Genomic DNA, 12,235 nt, shown 5'->3' with positions numbered 1-12,235 from the left:
ACCAAGGGGGCAGCGTGGTGTAGAGGTAATTAGCATCCTTGTCTGCAGTTAAAGAGGCCAAATTATGGGCGCCTGGGTGGCTCAATTGGTTAAGCGACTGCCTTCAGCTCAGGTCATGATCCTGGAGTCCTGGGATCGAGTCCCACATCGGGCTCCCTGCTCAGCAGGAAGTCTGCTTTTCCCTCTGACCTTCTCCCCTCTCGTGCTCTCTCACTCTCTCTCTCAAGTAAATAAATAAAATCTTTAAAAAAGAGAGAGAGAGACCAAATTATCACTTTGGGCATGTCAGTCTCTCTGGCCTTCTACATCCTCACTATGAAGAGGAAGAGCTTAGATGAGAAAGCTGTTAAGGTCTCTGTAAGTCATCATAACAACAACAACAATAATAATGACAACAACAACAACAGCAGCTAATATTTAGTAGTGCTTACTAAGGGCCAGGCTTTTTCTAAGTGCTACGTTCAATCTTGCATGATTTTCATAACAACCCTAACAGGCAGGTGCTACTGTTACCATTCCCTTTTTTTGTAAGTGAGGAAACAGGCACAGAGTAGTTTGCCCCAAATCACATCTAGTCGGGCAGAGCTAGACACCTGCACACTTAACCGTTCAGCTTTCCTTCCTCTCTAATTTATAGAAAGCATATCCTCTTGGATGGATGGGTAACCTCATGTAATCACTTCATTATGGCTTGCCTGTTTTTTTTTTTCCCACTTTAGAACAAAAAATAGGTCTGTTTTTGAATACTCCTGTCCTGCCTAGGACATAGTAGGTGCTCAGTATTTGCTTACCTCATTTTTTTCTTCATTCAAGAAGTTGCACAAAAAAGACATGGAAACAAACAAGAATAAAACAAGAAGGGAAAATAATGAGGCTGCATCGCTGGGAGGAAAGATCTGACTCCAGCCTCCCAGCAGGAACTGTCTTATTGGAGAGCAATCCAAAGAGCATACACAATGGGAGCCCATGCTTCTTATCTTGATGAAATAGCCTCTAAATAATAAATAAATAAACACGCACATATCTTCCCAGTCGCAGAAACTTGATTATTGACTTTGGCAATCCTTTCTCCATCTCTTTGTGCCCATAAAGTTATTACAATTGAATCGAGAGGGGCAGACGCACAGGCATTGGCGAGACAAGATGCTGAGTAGTTGAAATCAATGACTTGCAGGGCTGATCTCCTGCCAAGGGCTGCACCAGCTCCTGGGAGGAATCCGCCACTCTGGCCAGTGGCCCAGCACTGCGGAAGCTGCAGGTCAGCTTTCTCGAGGGGACTCCCAGGCGGTTGGGGATCGACAGGTGTGGGAAGAAGGAAAAAGGTCCCCCTCCCATTACTTAGGGCCACACGGGCCAGCACCCACCAGACTGAGAACAACGAGGCTTTGCTAGACTCACTGTCCTCCTCTGGCTGTGGACAGAAGAGGAGGCCGCAAAGGGGTTGGACGAGAACACAGTGTTATTCACAATCTGTGACAGGAAGAAAGAGTGGCTTAATAACCCATAGCCCAATGAATGGAATATTCCTACTTTCCCCTGGCAGAGCTGGGCCTCTGGTGCCATCACCCATAAAATGGACAGCCGCCCAAGGAGCCATGGAGCTAATTAACAAATTTGTCCCCAAGCATGCCAGAACCCAATCCACTAGAACTGTAAAAAGGAAGACTGTTTAGACACAAGCTTAATGAGGAAACCATTAGCATTCTCTGGAAGCTACCCTGGCAACTTGGCATGTCTTCTAGCCCCCTTCTCCTTTTCAGCCAGGTGCCTCCCATCTTCTCCTGTGTTGGCCCCCAGCATCCTCATTCCATTTGTTTTTTCCATCCTCCATCCACCAACCAGGAAGCACCGAAGCCACCATTTAAAGTTTGTGCCCAAATTTTAGAGAATGATTGCACCTTTATAAGCTTCTCTGAGCTTTTGATTACTTGAGTTATGTATATATTTGCTTCTTGGGGTACATATTTCCGCAATAATAAGAGTAACACATATTGAGCGCTTTTTATATGTCAACACTCTTTTAAACATTAAGAGTACTTGGGGACTCTGTGTAATTCAAGAGTGACAGACCTAGCAATACTTGACATAGGAGGTTCTCCTACAATCCTACATCATGGCACGAAGTCCGAAGCTCCACCCACTTGCCTAGAGTTTTAAATCAGCTTAAGGGTTCCCAATCAGATTAACAGATCCACACTCTTAATCATGATGGGATATCCCAGTGCTACCAAACATCTGAGGAGAGCCAATTATGTGGAAGATAAACACCAAAACAACAAACAAACAAAGTAGCAAGTGGAGAGAACTGAGAACATGGGAGGAGAGAAGAATTAAAGTGTATATTTATTATCTCTTTACAGGGAAAAGATACTGCATCCAAGAAGAAAGAACAGGGAGAAACAAAAAAGGAGCATTCTGAGGCCAAAATGAAATTCTTAGAAATTAAAAACAGCAGAAATGAGGGCACCTGGGTGCCTCAGTGGGTTAAAGCCTCTGCCTCCAGCTCAGGTCATGATCCCAGGGTCCTGGGATCGAGCCCCGCGTCGGGCTCTCTGCTCAGCGGGGAGCCTTCTTCCCTTCCTCTCTCTCTGCCTGCCTCTCTGCCTACCTGTGATCTCTGTCTGTCAAATTAAATAAAATCTTTAGAAAACAAAACAAAACAAAACAAAAAACCCCAGCAGAAATGAAAAACTCAATATAATATCTCAGGAAGTAGAGCAAAAAGTTAAGAGATTTAAAAAATTAGAAAAGAAATAAAAAATAAAAGACTAGTCCAAGAAGTCCAACCTGTAAATAATAGGAGTTCCAGAGAGAGAAGGTAGGTGGGAGGTGGGGAGAGAAGAGAAAACAAGACAAAACGGGGTTAATCACAAATGAAAGTATTTCTCCAAATTTCCCAGAGATTAAAAAAAGACAAATGGTTCCAGCTTCAAAGAATACATCAAATGTTGGGTCACAGTGAATGAAAATAAATCCACACTGAGGCACATGATTGGAAATTTTCCAAAAATTGGAGGAAATAAGGAGCCCACAAGATTCTAGAGAAAGAAAAAGTCACCTACAAGTATCAGAAATTAGAATGGTTGCAGACTTCTCCATAGCATCCCTGGAAACAAAAAGAAAATGGGGCAACATATTCCAAATTCTGAAAGGAAATGTTCCCTAACCTATAGTTCCATACCCAGCCAAATTACAAAAAAAAAAAAAAGCACAAAGATAGAATCAAGACATTTTCAGACACCAAAGTCTCAAGAATGTATTTTCCATGCAGACTTTCCCCGAGAAAGGGAAAGATGTAACAGGAACAGAAGTTTCAACCCTGGAGGGAGGTAGAGGGGATTTCCAGGAAGATGTGGAAAACATGGAGGCCAGCAGCCTGGATGGCTATAACACCAGTCAAGATACAGGCATGTTGGGAGATGCCCAGATTCACTCTCTTGTCTTTTCAACCCAGGACAGAATGCTCCGGTAAGCTTGGCCCGTATTCCTTACCATGTGCTGTTCTCTGCTCTCTGCTCGCTAGCTAGATGAGCTTGTCTCCCCCCACAGGAGCCCTCTGCGGTGACCCACTCCTAAGGGCTAAGGTTGGCCGAAATGAACTTAGAAGCGGGATCCACAGAGCAGACCATTTTCCCTGACAGTTTCCCTTCCTGCAGGAAGGCCCCAGAAGCCCATATGCCCAAGAATAGTAAAGGGATCTGCAGGGAATATGGGATGCAGAGAGTGCTATAATAACCAACGATATCTGCTAAGCCTGCAATTGGTAGGAAAGTCTTCAGCAGCTCGAAGTGTGAATAGGAACTCAGCTTTTAGATGTTCACATCCCACTCTCTCCTGAGTTATATTCAGCTAAAGATGCTCTATGCTTGGATTCCAAGGTCACATGCATATATTCAGCCCCTGTTCCCGAAGTAGGTTCTTTGTGCAAGCCTGGTGGGTCGAGAGGGAGAAGCGTCTCTCCTCAGTTGCTTACTGTGCCAGAATCAGCATTCTTGGGTCAACCATCTAGACCCTAGCATTGGATTTAACAAATTTTTCTGGGGTATCTTTGGGCCCTTTCCTGCCAGGTAACACCACCTGGAACCATCTCAACAATTGGGAAGATTAGAACCATGTCAGGGTCTAGGACTTCTAGGGTCCAAGAAGTTCCTTGACTTTAAGCAATTTGGCCCAATTTCTTCCTGGGAGTGTTCATAAAAGGGCAGGCTTTGTCCACCCCAGAGGTTTTTGCCCCTTCTGTCCCTTTAGGTAATGGGTGTCTGAGAGGCTTACATGGAGGGGATGCTCAAGTGACTTGAGAACAAAATCTGCCCTCAAGTGATATGCTTTCTCCATCCAGACAGAAAACAAGCAGTTGGATGAAATGACAGTTTCTTTCTTTCTTTCTTTCTTTCTTTCTTTCTTTCTTTCTTTCTTTCTTTCTTTCTTTTTTTAAAGATTTTATGTATTTGACAGAGAGACAGCTAGAGAGGGAACACAAGCAGGGGGGAGTAGGAGAGGGAGAAGCAGGCTTCCTGCTGAGCAGGGAGCCAGATGTGGGGCTCGACCCCAGGACCCTGGGATTATGACCTGAGACCAAGGCAGATGCTTAACAACTGAACCACCCAGGCAACCAAAACGGCAGTTTCTTTTGCTAAAGTTCCACCCAAGCTGGCGCCCGCCCCGCCCTGTAGAAACACCTTCAGTGAAGTCCGAGACTTGGTCACTTTCTCCTTGGTCACTTTCTCCTTGGTGTTCTGGATCTTTGTAATCCAGTGGTGGGGGGGGGGGAGTTGGGGGGGGGTTGGGATACTCCAGTGCCTAGTCCAGTGCCTGACACAGAGCAGCTGCTCAGTGTGTATTTATCAGGTGCACATCAATACCTAATAGAATTAATGCAGATTCCTGTGCCATCCAAGATTCATACATCATGTGGTTGGATAAGGTGGTTCTGCCAGCTCCCAGGGAAAAATCAGATCCACAATTGAGTATTAGAATAACATCTCATGACTCTGACCGTAAGGTGAGAAGTCCTTTTTAAATGAGTGACGATTTTGCCCATGATAAAAATTACAAAGGAGCTCACTTATTTTATATCCCCAAATTTACCTTAACCCAAACCGGGCCAACCAGGGGTCCTATAAGGGCAATCTCAGTGGACTGAGGGACGTGTTACATACATAGTAATTATTATCATATCAAGAGATGCTTCTGAAGTGTTGAAGGTTTTTGAAAGCAATTGTTTTTTGCAGTGTTTTATGCATTCCTCATAGAATCATATTTTATTTAAAAGTATTGCGGAGCTAGAGCCCTCACGGCTTGCGAGGGGATCTAAGTCGGCAGGAACACTTTGGCAGCACCCACTAGGGGTGAATGAGTGTCTCCCCGGTGGCCCTGCCATACCGCTCTGGGGCAAACACCCAGCAGAAGGAGGGCTGCGACCCCCACTGCACAGGCGGGACTATTCATGGCTACTGGCACTACCTCCAGTGGCCCCAGACTGTAGTAAACTGGTGTCCCCACCAGTATCTATGAGCAGATAGGAACACCCTGGTGGACAGACTATATTTACGCAATGGAATAAACAAGAACTTACTAACCATTGCCCACAACAAAAGACATAAGGTTGAGAGAAAGAAACTCAGTGCAAAAGAACATATACCATCTGGTCCTATTTATGAGACCAAGAGCAGACAAAGGTATACTAGCATAGAGGTCAGAATGGAGGTTACTTAGAGGTGAGACCCCACTGGGGAGGGCCATGACAGAGCCCCCCAGTGAGCTGGAAATAGTCTATGTATTTGGAGTGGCAGGTGCTCGGATGTATACAGATGTAAGCATTCATCAAACTGTACCCTTTTTGTGTTCTTTACTGTATGCAAGTTGTCTTTCATTTTTAAAAAATGCTATAACCAAAGTTCCCTTTAAACTCAGTTTAAAGTTCCTAAAACTCAGTTTCCCTTAAAACAAACAAACAAACAAACAAACAAAACCCTGAATTGCAATGGGAGTGTTTCAGATAGAGTTCCTGCCCTAGAAGATGTCCACGGAAGTGACCATACTGTAGAGCAGAGTATGAAAACTCGGGGTGAGAGGTCTGGGGGAACGCAGTCGGGCTGCAGAGAAGGGACAGAACTGGGAGGGGAAATGGTGCCTGTGACTCCGGAGCTGAGCTCCCAGCACCCTCCACCGGCGGCCCCAGCAGATGTGCTCTCTTAGATGTCCTGGACGATCCATGTCTCCCGTGCAGGTCGTGATGTTCAAGGCTGTTCTGTTGAACTGGCTCCTCGGCGGCCCCTCCAACCTCTCTTCTTCCCTTCCTGGCCGCATTTCTGGGTGGAAACGGTCTACCTGCTGTCACAGCTCCCTGCCTTCATCCACCGCCTGCCCTCCTGGCTTCTCCCTACATCTCCCCCAAGAGTCTTTTACCTGGGCAGCAAAATTACCCGGAAGCCAGAGTTACCGGCAGCTTCTCCTCCTCCTTCTTCTTAAGATGATCTATTTATTTTAGAGAGTGAGCATGGGGAGCAGATGAGGGAGGGGAAGAGGGAGAGTCCCCGCTGAGCAGGGAGCATGATGCGGGGCTCAATCCCATGACCCTGAGATCATGACCGGAGCTAAAATCAAGAATCGGGCACTTGCTTAACTGACTGAGCCACTCAGGCACCCCATTACTGCCCTCTTTTTTCCTTGGCCTTTGCATATGCAACACTGTCCTTTTCCTCAAAAATCAGCCTCCTTTGTTTTTCGGTAAGCCTGTCTCCTCTGTCTCTTCACTTGCTCTCCTTGGTGGGCTTCATTTCCTCCACCCGCGCCATTCTATGGTGCGGCACCCTCGGCGTGCCGCTCCGGTCCTGTTTGCGTTCTCCCTCGGCAAGCTTTCATCTCCATCTGCTGATGTCTCTAAGGCCTAGAGTCTGCAAACCCCACCCTTCTCCAGAACTTGGATCTTGACACACACAGCCTGATGGCTGTCTCGAGCTGCCTCATACAGAAATCAAGGGCAACCTAGCAAAACTTCGTTATTTTCAACATGACGTTCTTCCTATTAGCACCCAGTTACCATTCAGTGAATGGTACCTCTATCCACTCAAAGAACCCAGAAGGTCATCCTTGACCTCCCCTCTTTTCTCCCTTTGCCTTGTGCCACTGGCAGCCAAGGGCTATCGGTTCCGCCTTTCCAGTAACCTCAGGACTTCGCTATAGTCCCCGGCCATGTTCTCCTGGATATTGCAATGGTCACCTGACTCCTGTGTGTTTAGAGTCTTGTCTTCACCCAAGTCACCTCCCACCCTGGTCATCTCCCTACAATTAGGAACTGATTATACCCCTTTCCAACTTCCCTTCCACCATTGACACCCCGTACCTTAGCTTGGACCACCATCCTCAATGTCAACCTTGTCTTGTCTTCTCTCCAGACTTGCCTCCTGCCCCTTTGTCTCAGGCAGCCCGAGTGAATTTTAGCACTTCTCCAGCTGTTCTACACTCCCTGGTCTGCAGAAAACCCTCTCTGCCCCTTCTCATTTCCACCGGGGAATTCCTGGCTGTCCTTTCCATCCTGACTCCTGCAGGTGCGGATGGACCCCGCCTTCTCCCTGCTCCCATCACACCCGCAATATTGGAGCTGTTTGTGTTCACCGCTGCTAAACTCTCCGGAGGCTGCTGTTTTGTCTTATTCATCCTTGTATCCAAAGCTCATGGCTCAGAATCGGTGCTCAGAAAATTTGTTGTATAAATGAGCAAACGTTCAGTCGTTAGGGACATAGACTTTTTTTTGCATCAAAGATACACAGCTCAGCAACTGCATTTCTAGCACCGTCACTGTTTCTATTTCTGACTCTAATTGCTATTGCACAAAAACGTTCAGGGCAGAAACTGCAGTGAGTGAAATGGTCCAGCAACTCCCTTCCAATGCAAATGTTCTATGCTCTTGTGAAATTGCTGCAGTCTTAAAAGGGTGGAGGCCTTTGGAATTTTAAGCAGGGAAAAAAAATTTGCTGTCCAGTATTCTGCCTGGAAGATTCTTACCCCACTTTCCCAGGAATGCTCCCTCCTTTCTCTCCCAAATTCAGATAAACGGCATTGAAAAATCACAAATCTGAGAGATCGAGGACAAAGCCATGGACATAGACATTGCTGCATGGGCCAGAACCCAAGACCCAAGGGCACAGATCTCCTCCTTTAGACCTTGCAAAGTGCTGGCTGCCCTTCCTGGCAGCAAGTTCAGAGGGTCAAGGCACGCTATGCAGAGGTGAGCCAACTATGAATTTACCTAAAACTCCTTTCGATGTACTTTTATGCTCACACCGAACTCCCTGTGGGATAGTGAATTCTGTAGGTTTATTACTTGCTAGAGACAGAATAACATTACCTTTCACTTAACCTCAAAGTCCCCTTGCTCCAGCGTCATTGATCCCTTCCTCAACTCTGATGCCATGCTCGTGTGGATAAGGACTTACTCCCTGAGCCCTGCTTGCCCTTTGGGACGTGATGGACATCTACGGCAGCCCCTCCCCGCTTTCAGCTTTCCAGACTGAAGTAAATATATAGTGTCTGGAAGACGGCCCCGAACATAATAAATATTGAATGATGACTGTGGATCTGAAGGATGACAAGAACTGCCTTTTACGGGGGATTCAAATTCTTGCCACAAGCCTGAGGTGTGAGAATGAGCTAATAAATCATTGCCAAGCCCAGCGTTGAGACAAAACGAAGGAGCGTGTGTAGGGCCCCCTTGGTCCAGGGTGCACGGGCTCATTGGTTCCCCAATCACCAGCGGTTCCTGTTTCCCAGCAAGAAGTGTTCTCTCTGTGCACATGGCAGCCCGCCTTTGTAAAATGGCCTGACTCTGGGCTGAACCTTTCTGAGGACAGCGTCCTACAGTTGGATGATTGTGCAAGGGGAAACCTAATACAGGCCCAGCTCCTGTTGTATCCAAGGGGAACTGCTCTAGGTGCTTTGCAGGAGTCATGCCCTTTAGCCTTCATGCGGATCCCATGAAGGACACCGGGGGCCCTGTCCTACAGATGAGGAAATTAAGGTGCAAAGAGGGTGGGTAGCAGGCCTAGGATCCTGGAGGCCGTGGATCTGGACTTCCCAATCATACCTATCAGAGCCCAAATCCCATGCTCTGTTAGTGAGATTGCCCTTGGCTCCTACCTGGGAGACAGCCCCATGTGACCCTCCCATGCTATGGAGGCAAGGTTTTTGCCCCTGTCCAGGGCAGCAGGACTGATCCCCTCATGGTCTCTTCCATTCCCCATAGACTCCTCTGGCTGGAGCCCACCCAGCCCCACAAGGTGCCAGTGAGCTAGCCGGGGGCCCCTCCTTTCCTTTTCCTTGCCTTATCTGCTTGCAGGAAGCACAGGGACAAGACGGTAGCAGTGACTCATCCCTAGAAGAATAAACTTTTGAGTGGGGGCAGCCTGAGTGGCACGGCTGGATGCTGTGACAATGGAAGAATGTCCTCTGAGCTTTGGAAGGGTGTTGCCCTTCACCGCTGGGAAACAAAGGCAGAGAGAGGGTAGCAGCCAGGGGTGGGAGTGCAGACTGCGGACCACAAGCACTTTCCGGAGTGGAAAGGGAAGCACAACAGGGACGGGAGGCTTTTCCGAGGCTATCATCTGAGCTCTTGGCCGTGTTAGGCAAATTGCGAGTGTTTTTTATTCACTCCTGTTTTTATTTAGCAGATTAACCTGGACTCCACAGAGGATGAGCTTTCTCCACATCACAGGCCAGGCGTGCAAATGACCCCAAGTGTCAATGGCTTAGCCTCTGAAGAGTGTGAGGAAGCCTGCCCCAGAGGACTCTGGGAGGTGTCTGCGTTCTGTCCCCAGGTGGGTTCCTGCTTCTGCTAAATAACAGCTTGTCACCTCTCTGCTACCTTTTACCCTTCCCCCAGGCTCTCCCAGGGCCTGACCGATGGCGGGGAGGGGGAACAGGGACAAGCAGGTGTTGGTGGGCTTACCAGACAGACGGCTACACAGGCGGCTCTGCCAGCCTGCGGTCCTGCACTATGCCTCAGGGGCTCCCCACCCTGCCACTTGGGGTGTGTGGCAGAAACACAGCCAGGTTCAAAGATGCAGAAAGAAGCCTGAAGCATGGGTAGGCCAGAGGATGAGGGCAGCCAACACCTCAAAGGGCACCATATTCCCTGAGTATCACATGGTTCAACCATTGCTATGGCCTGAATTGTGTTTCTCAAAATTCTTACATTGAAGCCCTAGTACCCAATGTAGTACAATAAGGAAGAAACTAATATTCAGTGGGATTAGTGTCCTTATAAGAAAAGACACCAGATAGTTTGATTCCAACCCCCCACTCCCGGCCTTGTGAGGACAGAGCAAGAAGGTAGCCCCATCTGCAAGATAGGAAGAGAGATCTTACCAGGAACTGAATTGGCCAACACCTTGATCTTGGACTTCTAGATTCTAGAACGGTGAGAATACCCAGTCTGTGGTTTTCTATTATAACAGCTAGGTTAGACTAATACAATCCTAAGATGTCAATGGCTAACAGATCAAAATGACCTTCAGTTTCCTCCTGCTTCCAGTAAGGAATTTCCATCCTGGTCTGAGCAACCGTTGTGCCATACTATCACCTTGCAAAAATGATTGCAAAGCTGCCACTCGTGGAGAATTTGCTCAGGGGAGGGATTTCTCTGCCTCATCCCTCCCAAGCCACACCTCTGGTGAAGCCTGGAAGCCCAGGTCAGGCCTGGCTGCCCTGCAGGGAAGTGGATACTCTGGGAGAACTCGGGACATTCCACCCTTGACAGTGAAACTCCTGGAGAACTGACTCCAGCCCCCCCTTATCCCACTCAGGACAATATTAGTGCCAACACTAGAGCCTGGACCATTCCCCCAACAGCCAGAGTCACAGGCCACTCACTTTGCGATCCTCTCTGCAAAGATCCTGAAAGGTAAAACAGCTCACAAGGATCCCAGAGCTTCCTTAGGAACATACAATTTCATCTAGGTCTTAGGAGCTCAGTGCATAAAAAGGCTAGCTTTACAAACTGGGCGTAATTTACAAGAACACCGAACACTGAACTAACTAGGCCCTTCTTTTCTATCAGAAACACAAGGCTTTAAAATAACTTGTGTTTTCCTTGAATTCCTCAATCAAACCTATACTCTGTGAAATAACGATCCATGCGGATTTGAAACAGGTAGTGAAGCTCATCTTGCAAGAACAAGTCAGCCTCAGGCCTCAGGAATGGTGAGATAAAGCCCATGGGAGCTACTGAGGGAGGAGGAGGGACAGGAGAAGATAGTCAAGGGTAGTGAGCAGGGAGGGAAGCCTGGTGACCACTACTTGGGAGTGCTAGCGCACTCACCCCTTGGTAACCCTCTGACGTCCTTTGAGCCATTATGTCTCCTTTTCCAGCAGTAACCGGGAGCATTTCTGACCACAAGCAGTGTGTGCCAGGAGGCTCAGTTCCATCAGTCTGGGCCTCCCCTCTGCCTCTGCCTTCGACTCCCCATCCAAAACACGCCCCCAATGCCGCACTCCCATGGTCCCATAGCCCAGGGGCACCAAGTGACCCACACAGAGGCATTCTGCTCGCCTTTTCATCATAGACATGCAGTGGTAGAGATCCTCCCTCTGCCTCCGTGAGAGTGTCGTGTGAACGGGTTCTGGGAACCACTTATTTTCTCCTTGGATCCCAGACACAAATAAGAATAAGGCTTGCTTACATGCCTAGGACATTTCGGAGCTCTGGTGCCCACAAAATTTCCTAGGGCTGAGAACGCAAGTCTGTCATTATGGTATTTGCAGAACGAGAGACTGTACTTAAGTCTTCAAGATGATGCTTATTATAACCCTTTCTTGGGACTATCATGCCAAAACACTACGTGAATAGTCTTTTTCAAGGAAATTTGCCAGGGAAGGCAGCAAGCATCTGATCACATAAGAAGAGTATGGGGTTGGTTTCAAGCTGTAGAGTTTGGGGGAGAAGGAAGTGTTCCTGAAGACTGCCCTGGGGAGAGAGGATCCACACAGGGCTGTCCATTGTGCAGGCAGCCCTGGAGGGCTGCCGTCCACAGAAATCATGATGGCAACAGTGCACCCTTGGAGCTGAGCATGATGGCAGCCCTTCCCTGAAACAGAAAGTGGGCATCTATGGAAGACATGGCATCCGGATTTAAAGATTAATGATGGGGGAAACGTATGCCTCAAGAGGTAGGCAAGGGTTCAGAGTTCTTCCGGGGGAGAAAGCAGACCTCCAAGCCTGGCACATTGAACTCACCAA

This window comes from Martes martes (genome assembly GCF_963455335.1).
Source record: "Martes martes genome assembly, chromosome: 4".
In the NCBI taxonomy this organism is placed as follows: Eukaryota; Metazoa; Chordata; class Mammalia; order Carnivora; family Mustelidae; genus Martes; species Martes martes.
The sequence above is the reverse complement of the archived record's forward strand: the minus strand, read 5'-3'. Positions refer to the sequence as shown.